The sequence below is a fragment of the Rosa rugosa genome, chromosome 6, assembly GCF_958449725.1.
Source record: "Rosa rugosa chromosome 6, drRosRugo1.1, whole genome shotgun sequence".
NCBI lineage: Eukaryota > Viridiplantae > Streptophyta > Magnoliopsida > Rosales > Rosaceae > Rosa > Rosa rugosa.
Window position 1 is genome coordinate 6,182,037 of NC_084825.1, and position 10,723 is coordinate 6,192,759.

Consider the following 10,723-nt stretch of genomic DNA (forward strand, 5'->3'; position numbering starts at 1 on the left):
TCCCTAGGGTGGCCGAAAGCCCCCGGAAACAGTCGCCATTAACAGCGGCGGTGCCGTCGTCAACCACCGAATTGGGTGACAAAACCTATGTCAATCTCTTCCTCTCAACATGCACAACAACTTTCTAACTATCACAAAGCTTGAATCGAAGTAAAAAGGGTCGGAAACTACCTCAATAGTAAGATCAGAGATTTTTTTCCAGTTTTCCGATCTGCCTCCGATCTCCTTCCTCGCTTCGATTATGTTAATGCCGCTTGGTGAGCATGATCATCATCTTCAGGGAATTCCAGAATAATAGGTGGTTCGAGCTATGGTGGCCGGAGGAGGGAGAATCTGGCATTGACTTAAATCGAGGGTATGATCAGGTCTACGGGCCAAGATAGGTTGAGATGCTTACCCAGGCAGGTTCGCAAGGTTGAGGCGAAGCTAACCCAAGAAATTTCACGTCCGATGGTGGCCGGACGGTGAAGATATCACCGGTGGAAGAAATCGGGCGATTTCCGGTCGAGGGGAGAGAAAAGAGCTTGGGTTTCCAATTTTGGAAATCTCGGCTTTTTTGAATTTATGAAAAATTTCGTCCTTTATACAAAAATAATTTTTTTTTTCCCGAAAGCCATAACTTCTTCATATGAACTCCGATTTTTGCGTTCCCCATATGCACGAACTCATATCGATGAGCACTACAAATTTCTTGAAGGAAGTTTTCGCAAAATTCTAACGTATAAAAAGTCAAACTTTGTGACACCCCTAAAACATTGCGTTTTCGATAAAAATTTCATTTCGAAGTAATTTCTATTTCTCGGTTACACGAAAACACATCATCAAAAGGTAAATCATACCAAAAGAAACTTTTATTAATTTCCATAATTCACACGAAATTAAATTTGGAATTTCAGGTCTTTACAGAATCTTTTAGGATAAGAGTGTATAAGAACAAAGGCCACACACATCTAACTCTTTAGATTACTTTATCTTTAACTCATATTCCTTGGACCTTGTTCAATCAAATATTAAATATAAGCAATGAACAATAAACTTGCCCATTTGATTAATAAAAATTACAATAATAATTATATCAAAAATAATTGTTTTAGGACACAACTCCTTAAGTTGAGCCGATTCATATACTAATTTAGGCAAGAACAATTACATCGAGCATTTCCTCCATCGTCGTTTTGATATTTTAGGCTGCCAATAACACCGCCATGAAATTGAGACCCTAACATTCCATTTATGCTTTCTAAAGACTCTTTAACAACCCAGAAGACTTCCAAGTCCTCCAACCTTATCACCTCGATGCACATGCCTTTCTCCTTCTCCCTTAAAAGCCCATGTGGTTACAATTCCAATCACAGTTTCATCTTCCATGCCATATGCGACTTGACTTGTTCAATTTCACAGCTGACCTCATGGCGTCTCTCTCTCTGTGGACAATTGGTTTGGTAGATTGCAGACAAAGCCTGATACTGAATATGGAACGAGTTTTGGGTACTAATGTTTGGTGCTGATGAAAATGATTGCCAAACTGTCAATGCATAATGATGGTGCAATATGTAGATAAGTAAATGTCACACTGAATACCTCATTCTTTTGAATAGATACAGGATCATCAGTATACAATTCTTTTGAATATATAGAATTCTCTCTCTCTCTCTCTCTCTCTCTCTCTCTCTCTCTCTCTCTCTCTCTCTCTCTCTCTCTCTCTCTCTCTCTCTCTCTCTCTCTCTCTCTCTCTCTTAAAGGAGAGTACATCAAAGTGGGGATAAAATGTACTCAAAAGAATAAACTCAGCCAAACTAGTTTCCATCAACTAACTCATGGAGCCATCGAGGACCTTGATCCTTACAAAACATAGCTTGTGCTAATTACATTGTAAATCTAGCAAGCTTGTGAGCCATTAGATTTTGAAACATTTCTTCACTGTGGCCTTTCCATCAGTTGATTCACCGTGGTATTGCTGTCCAAAAATCTTGGTGTGACTACCCGAAAGGTCCAAGGTGATGGTAGCCACTTGTCTTCCCAAATTCTTGTTGTTTCTCCATTCCCAATCTGCCAACGAATGCCTGCACAAAGTAACTCATTTCCCCAAACCAAGCTCCTCCGGATAAAAGAAGGCTTTGTTCCCACTTGCGCTGCTGACCAATCACCTTTAGTGACATATTTTGCTCGAAACACCCAGTTCACCAAGGACTCAGGGTGCAACACAATCCACCAAGTTGTCTTTGCAACAAATTCTTGATTAAAGCATACATTATCTCAAAAACCTAACCCTCCTGCCATTCACAAAGTACATCCCATTTACACCAATGAATATGCTTCTTTTTCCCACCTGATCCCTACCAATACTTAGCCACCTTAGATTGATAGGTTCTGCAAATGCCCTTCGATAATCTGAAAACCAACATAGTATAAGAGGGGATAGCCCGTGCAACAGTTTTGATTGACACCGTTTTTCCTGCCTTCGACAAAAGCCTCTTATACACAACTAAAAATGTAGTCCATAGGCACAATTCTTGAGAACAAAAAGAAAAAATATTACCCGACCAGAAACCCTATAGGACCTGATAAATCCTTGTCATCACACCATCTTAACTACATAGAAAATACAAGTATGGTAGTACTTAAGATACCATTGAATTGAAAACAGACGTGCGATGATAAATGCATATATCACACAAGTGGGAAGTTAACATTACCAAAGACATTGTGTAATGGCCTAGAGTTTCATTAAATTAATTTTGTAATTTATTAATGGGCCAATTGTACGAAATATGAATTTTATGCCTTGCTCGTATGTTGTTTGAGGATTGGAATTATTGTCGGACGAATTTTTAGGGGGGTTACGAAAGTTGACTTTTTATACTTTGAGATTTTGCAAAAACTTCCTTCACAAAAGCCATAGAGCATGTCGATACGAGTTCGTGCATATGCGGAATGCGAAAATCGGAGTTTGTATGAAGAAGTTATGGCTTTTGAAACAATTTCCATTTTTGTATAAAGCCCAAAATTTTGCAAAAATTGCAAAGAAGGACAGGTTTCCAAAATTGGAAACCCAAGCTCCATTTTCTCTCTCCCCGACAGAAATCGCCTCTCACATTCATCCGGCGATTTCTCCGCCATCCGGCCCCCATAGGGCGCGCCACTGGTCCCACTAGCTTCACCTCACCTTCCTCTCCAAGTCTGTGGCAGGATCGTAGCAAAAATCGAGCTGTGGAAGGCGCTGTAAGGAGGTAAAGATCTGTGGCTGCACTGCAATCTGGGCTCGTCGGAACTCGAGATTCTGACCACCTCAGGCGACATTTCGTGAGGGCTTTTACAGCCCAGAGAACGTTGAAGTTTTCCCCTAAAGTGGCTTGCAACAATTCAACGTGTGGAGATCGAATTTTGGAATTGAAATTCTAGGGTTTCAATTGGCTCATTCTCTTCCAAGGTAAATTCCGGCCAATTGGCTTGCAATTTGACTTCAATGTAGTTGTGAAAGTTGTTGTACATGTTGTGAGGAAGATTTTGGCACAGGTATTGCGACCCAATTTTGGTGTTTGCCGATGGCGGCGCTGCCTTCTATGGTGGTGCTTTACAGTGTTTTTCGGCCACTCTAGGGACAGTTTCTGTTCCTAATTTCGATCTACTCGTTGGTACCAGCATTTCGATATACAATGCATAATTTTTGGAGATCATATGAATATGTTAGGATTTTTACAGTGTCGATCCTCTCGTTTTTCGATCTGTGAGGATCCGATCTTCTGATCGACTTGCAGTCTTGATATATTGATCGTAGAAGTGTTCCAATGACTTTGTGTGGTCATGAATGAAGATCCGACCGCTGGATCATCGTATAATTCGTTGAAAATGATCCTAAAGGTGATCTATGAAGATCTGACCGTTGGATCGTTGTATAATTTTGTGAGGATGATCTTAATGGCGTTCTGTGAAGATCCGACCATTGGATCGTCCTATAATTTTGAGAGGGTGATCCTACATGCGATCCGTGAGGGTCTGACCGTTGGATCATCGTATATTTATGTTTTGTGAATTATGTGTTAAGTTGAGACCGTATGTGATTAGGTGCTTGACAGAATTGTATTGGGTGAACACTTGGTGATTTTGTAATATTAGCTGTTAGAGAAGACGCAGCTGGATTTAGAGGTGAGTAAATCTCACATGGTTCGTTTATGAACCGAATTTCATTTTTGTAGGTTTAATTGCTTAATTGTGAAATTTTTTTCTAGAAATAAATGTTTTAAAATCATATGGACTTGATCAGCTATGGTCCATGGGTAAGTAAAAACAAGATTTTAATTATAAAAAAATGAATTTCTCTGTTTTTGGTGTCTGTGAACTATAGTTGGTATTAGTAGGCATTCCTGAGTGGATGACTACATGTGTGCGTGTGTGTGTGTATATATTTACGTGAAATATATATTTGAATGGTGTGGCATTAGGTGAAGTAATGATGGTGATTTTATTTGGATTATTATTTCGAGCATTTATTTTCTGCGGGAATACAATAGATAATGTAATTGTTGGTATTATTGTGCGAAATGGTATCTAAATTTTTGGTGTAACATTTTAAGTCTTGTAGGACTTTTTAAATGTTTTTGGTCTACGGATCGAGGGTCACAGTAGTGATCATGGAGGAACTTGATTTTCATATTGTTGCATGAGTTGAAATAATATGATTTTATCACTTTAGTGCGGTATGTTACTCTTAAGAGTTAAAGATGTCGAGTTTTGAAAACGAGTCATTTTGTGAGATCCTTTTTTTGGAGTTAAAGGGTGATTCTTGGTTTTTGCTTGAATTGTAAAGACTAAAGACTTATCAACATGCAATTCTTGATTAACACGATTCACATCATAGAGCCATGGAGATTGATGAATGTGAAGTTCTTCATTCATGAAAAATAATAAGATTATAAACTGACGAAAATAAGATAACCTCCTCAAGTGTCAAGCTACGTACTCATTATTAGGTTTCAATTTCTTCCACAATCAAGTCCTCATTTGTTGGAGGATCTACATGGCAGAGGCCATTGAAAGTGTATAAAAGACGTGGCAAAGAAGGTTCCAAGGCTCAAGCCTTTATCTGGCACTCAGTAGGCGATGATGTGTCAACATGGGAACTTGACTGATTTGGGGTCAGCAAGTATCTGGAAAGTTTTATGATTTCTTTTCTTTAGGATTCGTTTTATTATTAGGAGATATTTTAGGGAATCTTCTTAAGCCTAGGGATGTTAGGATTACATGGTCATAGTTGTTCAAGGGTTGTTTAGCCTCACTTTATATTGTGGCCTTTGTAGTTAAAGAGTGATTCTTGGTTTTTGCTTGAATTGTTTGATCTTTAATTAATTTCCTTTTTGCATTTCGATTGTTGATTTCTTTAATTAATTTTCTTTTGCATTTCTATTGTTTGATTTCCCTATTAATTTTCTTGTTCATTTCTATTTATTGGTTTTAATGTAGTCTCCTGAACTAAACTATATGCAGGGATTACTATGCTTTCTATTTCGAATTGTGTGCTTTTGGTTATCTCCTTAACTAATTTTCTATGCAGAGATTACTGGTTTTCAAATTAGATCGCTTTTAAGCGCAATTGTAGTTGAGACTCGTAGTGAGTTGAGAAATGTTTTATCACGTCATTGTGGTGATAAATGCTTCATGTTGAGAGGGAAGAAGAGTGTTTCATTTGATTTGTTGTTGAGATTTCAAATGATTTTGTTTGTCACGAGGGTGACTTGTATTTCCTCAAAAGAAAAGGATTTTAATTTTTTTGAGATATTCATTGTGTTGTTTTGTTGTCTTGAGTCAGAAAGGTATTTTGTGGTTATTTTGGTTTACTCATACGAGCTTGCAAAAGCTTACCGAGTTGTTGTTTAAACCCGGTGCACTATTCGATGGTGTAGGGGTTATTGTATAGGTTAGAATATCGATTAACCATCATCGAAGCCGAGGTGTACGTTCTGTAGCGTGGGCGTAGAAGGGTGCTCATAGTTTTAGTCTTCCGCTGTATAGTGAGTTGGTGGGTGTGTTTACATATTTAATTGTTATACAGTTTAATTTGTAAACATGGCCGGTCCTGAGATTCCAACGGCCTGAGGCAAATAATTAAAATGTGGCCTCCTAAATATATATATATATATCTATATATATTGCGCCACATAATAGTACAAAATCATGTGTTTTGAATAAATGTAAATATATTTTTCAAAAAGCCAGAGAGAATAAAAGTAAATGTAAAATTAATAACCAAAGAAAAGTATATAAATTTTTATTCCTAAATAAATTTCTAAAATACAAAAAAAAAAAAAAAAAAAAAAGACTGAAATGGGGAAGCAAGGTTCAAACTGGGCCAATGAACGGACTTAATTAATTGAAAATAAACAAAAAGAAGTGAAATTTCTAAAATACCAAAAAAAAAAGGCTGAAATGGGTATGCAATGTCCGAACTGGGCCCAAGGAATTGACTTAATAATTGAAAGAAACAAACAAAAAGAAGAAGTGAGCAGGCTTACGGTTCGAACCTTGGTGGTGCGGACGCAAAATAACATCACTTCCGCTGGAGCAACACATCATTTTATGTTGATAGAAGGAAAATATATATAATCGTCGACAACTGCTGACACCATTTCACACCGGAGAACCAGGAGCCGGCGAAAGCTGAAGAAGTAGAAGATAGAGAAGAAGATAGCGAGGGATTCATTTTAGAGTTGTCGATTGAATCCCATCGACGGCCTTGTCGAGCAGGCGGCCTTGTCGTCGTCTTCGAGAAGCTGAAGTAGAGACTCCGGAGCCTTCTTCTTGAACTCGATGCCGCCGATTTGCAGCCGAGTGAAGAGGTCCCGGATAAAGAAGCTGAGATTCTCTTTATCCGACCCGGAACCCGGATGTGACAAAACGATGGAGGGACGCGGCGGATCTGAGCAACAAGTCGAGGTCCTAGAGCCAGTTGGTGAGGGACGCGGCAGCGTTGGAGAGTGGAGAGGAGGTTAGGGAGGAGAGTGTAGAAGAGGGGATTCTCGGCGCTGGAGGTGTGGCTTTTGAATTTTAGGTCTGCCTAAACACCCGTAATAAAGGGCATGGACAATATGGACATTTCGCAATTGGAAAGGCTTATGTGGCTCTGAGTTGCCGTTGACTTTAATGCCACGTCAGCCTACAAACGGAACAATTGGACGGAGTGTACCGATCAGACGGAAATTGTGACCTCAGGGACTTTTCAGATTAAATGAAAATGTCAGGGACTGAAATAAGAAAAGAGTCAGAGTACAGGGACTAAAAAAAATTTAATCCAATATATTTTAATGCTAGTTTCCAAGGTACTTTAGTTTTACTTGCATGTCTCAGCTATCTTCATGCAATGTTAAGTATTGAGATAATATCTCTATTATCTGTGAAGTGTTCATAATAATAAAGCATCTTTCAATTTATAGATTGCCGAGGAGGCTATGACACCTATTGAAAAAAACACTTTCCTTGGATGTTAATTCAAAGTTAGACTGGTATGTCTTTCGTTGGCTTTGTTTGGTTTTAGTTTATGCTGGAAGTGATCTAGTTTTCTTCCTTCCACTAATATATAAGGACATTTCTTAATCCTTACTTTTTGCTATATCTGCTGTTTATTGAGCATAGTAGAAATTTAAGAAATAAGAAGGACTTGTTATGTTCATATGGTAGCAGTTTAGTTGGGTCTTTCTCTTCTGCTATATAGAGAAAAGACATTCATATAGAGTAGTGTAAATGCACACATCTTCTTTTTAATCAGGACTTAACATCGTAACATTTTTTTTTTCTAATGCAGGGAAGCAATTGAAAATTCTCGCACATGTTAGAATGTGTTGTTGAGGTCAGTTTGGTTTGAGGTGGATTCGTTTAATATGGGAAAATATTACTTCTTGTAATTACAATTGTTGCTGTTGTGTTAGCACAGATGCAAATTTCTCAAATTCTAAGCTTGCTCCAATCTGAATTATATTTGTAGACAATGTTATGCTATTGTGTTAAGTGTCCTTCTCATCAAATAATTTAATTGACTTCATAGGAAAGAATGTTAAAATGTCTCACACCCCGAACTTGAGGCATGACTAAAGTGATGGATTAAGTTGAAAATGTGAATTCGCTGGAAACTTTTTTTTTTTTTTTTTTTTGTCTCAAACTGAAGGCATTTAGAAAGAACCAAAAATGTAATCACCAAATTTTGGTTAAGTCAACTTTAAAGGAAGAAACCTTTTGTTAGCAACAATGAGATGGAACTTGAGAATTAAAAATCTCATGAAGTTCAAATATATTTTCTTTTCAAGGATCTAGAAGAATATGTACAAAGCTTGAAACACAACTTTAACAGAGCACTACACTTTGTACAAAGCAAGTTTAGTTTCGAAATCATCCATCACTTATAATATCGAAAGCTGCACCAGGTTATCACTTCATAGCCAGCCAACTATTCTACCACTTCGCAGCATGATAACCACAAAATCAAACAGCTCCAATCAAATAAGACAAGGCATCCCAGCCACGAGAACAGAGGTATCTGATCAATAACAAAGCACAGCCAACGCACCAACACAAAATAAAACCAAGCAATCTTCCACTCAAGAAAGCTCCAGAAAATCACTTAAATGTCCACTCATGGACTACCTGAAAACAACAAGAGTATAGGGAATGAGCTTCACAAGCTCAGTAGGTACGACAAAACAATTTTTATAACTAAGTTTCTAACCCAGCATGCATCAGAAGGTGAAAGACAGAAGGCATGCTTTTAATTACTTTTTAGCATCAGAAAAATAACTACAAATTGAGGTTAAAGCTCAATAGTTGCTGCTGCACTTGTGAAAGAAAACCAGAGTAATATAAATTGACAAGGAAACACTACTCAAATATAACATTGCAGCTGAAGGTGTCAATTATTTATCAACTTGAATAAGTCACTTTGATATAAATAACCAAAAGAGAAGAAGGCTGAAATTAAAGACCACTTGTCAGCAAGTCCAGTAGATAAAGAAAACTCATCTGAATTTAGATAGTAATAACGTAAAAACCATAAAGCCCTTTTCTCTTCAAAAAGAACTCTTTAGGAACCTCTGAAATCCTTTCTTTCTCGGCTGTAACTTTCCAGAACAGAAACTGTTTCCAAAATACTGAAACTTGGATTCTCAAAACCCTTAAAATCCTGGTTAGAGCCCATTGCTCGTATTAAGGCCACCGAGCACACCCCGTACAAGCGGATCCTGATCAGGTTTTGGGTCTTTCACCCTAGGGAGGCACAATCCCTACTTAACTTTTTCCCGGGCCTAACCAAAAAAAAACATTAAGAATTCAATCCTTTCTTTCCATGGAACCTTTCTGTTTCTCCAAACCAAACTGATCGTTCAAAGGATTTTTAATAAGAACTCGAAATCCCTTTTCAAACTGTAATAGGAAGCTGCCCAGAAATGGCACTTTAGCTTAAATCTGTTTTCTTTCAAGACACAGAACTTTAATAGATCAAATCTTTATGTGAAGCGCAAATCAGTAAATAACTTAGGTTTTCCAAACTGTTGGAATATTTGTTCACAACTATAACCAAAGACCAAAGAAGGAAAACTGGACTAACAATGAAGCAGCAGCAGAAACAGTTATTTAAAATCATATTTCCAATACATTGAAGTACAGTAAAAGTTGTAGCTTTTTGAAAGAATGTCAACAAATTAAGAACACCAATAAACAACAATCAAGTGATACGAAGTGGACTCAAGTGCAGCCATATATAGATTATATTGAAATCATAACAATAATTTAAATCTATTCCCAGAAATACAACTTCAATGGGGTGTATAAGTCTGAATTCCTTAATTCACAGATGAAACGAGAGAATAATCGAAAAGTGGAACCTTGCTTCCAAGTAAATTCATAAATGGAAAGTAGTCTCAAAGCTTAATAGCAAAGCTGCACGTGATGTAAATAACAATATGTGGTTTTGAATAAAGCCACCAGTAAAACAACTTGACTCCTATTGAACCAGCCGAAACAAAATGTGTCCAAGATGATAATCTAATAACTAGACGTAAGTCACAACGGAATCAGCTTTTCTTGTGAAAAAAAGAAGAAGTCAAGGAGTCCATTAGGAACACCATTGAAGGATGATCAGTTGGTAAAAAGTAGACTCAAGAACAACTGTAAAAAGATTCATTTAAAATCGTAAATCCAACTGGTTCAAGGCATATTGGTAGCAAAATAGGCCTTTGATATTGAAAGGATGCACAAATTCTCTATACAGTTTTGTAAGAAAGTAAAATACAGTTTATGTGCAGAATTTAACAACTTTTTCCAAACAGAACAAAAGTCGAATTTAGTCCAACACAATGATCTTCGAATAAAATCCCAGCAAAGTATGACTCGAAAGCTAATTCCAATACGCTGTTAAAAGACCAAAGTTATATATATTATCAAGAAGAAAACACATTTGCTACTTTGTTTAAGTGATCGAGAAACCACTTGACATTGCAAACTGAAAGACAACAGAATGATACTCGAACAGTATACTTTTATCAATATATAGTCTCTTACATGCACTTAAGAGACTTCCAGAAAACATAGCTATAGCTTTAACAAACAATAAATTCATTGAAAGGGGAATATATATATACATATAACCATATGGTATAGTCGGAACTCAATGAGAAATATATGCTTATGTTCATCAGAACATGAATATGTAGGTATTCAAAATGCTTTTTGATGAAAATTATAA

The 10,723-nt window shown here is 37.1% G+C and overlaps 1 long non-coding RNA gene across 1 annotated transcript in view; it reads right to left on the reverse strand.

Annotated features, from left to right (window-relative positions):
• Window positions 1–8,238: 8,238 nt before the first annotated feature.
• Window positions 8,239–10,723, reverse strand: part of LOC133715713 (uncharacterized) — a 3,595-nt gene continuing 1,110 nt past the window's right edge. Inside the window, exon 2 of the long non-coding RNA XR_009849187.1 lies at window positions 8,239–8,631. This is a non-coding gene — a long non-coding RNA (uncharacterized LOC133715713). The remainder of the gene's footprint in view (window positions 8,632–10,723) is intronic.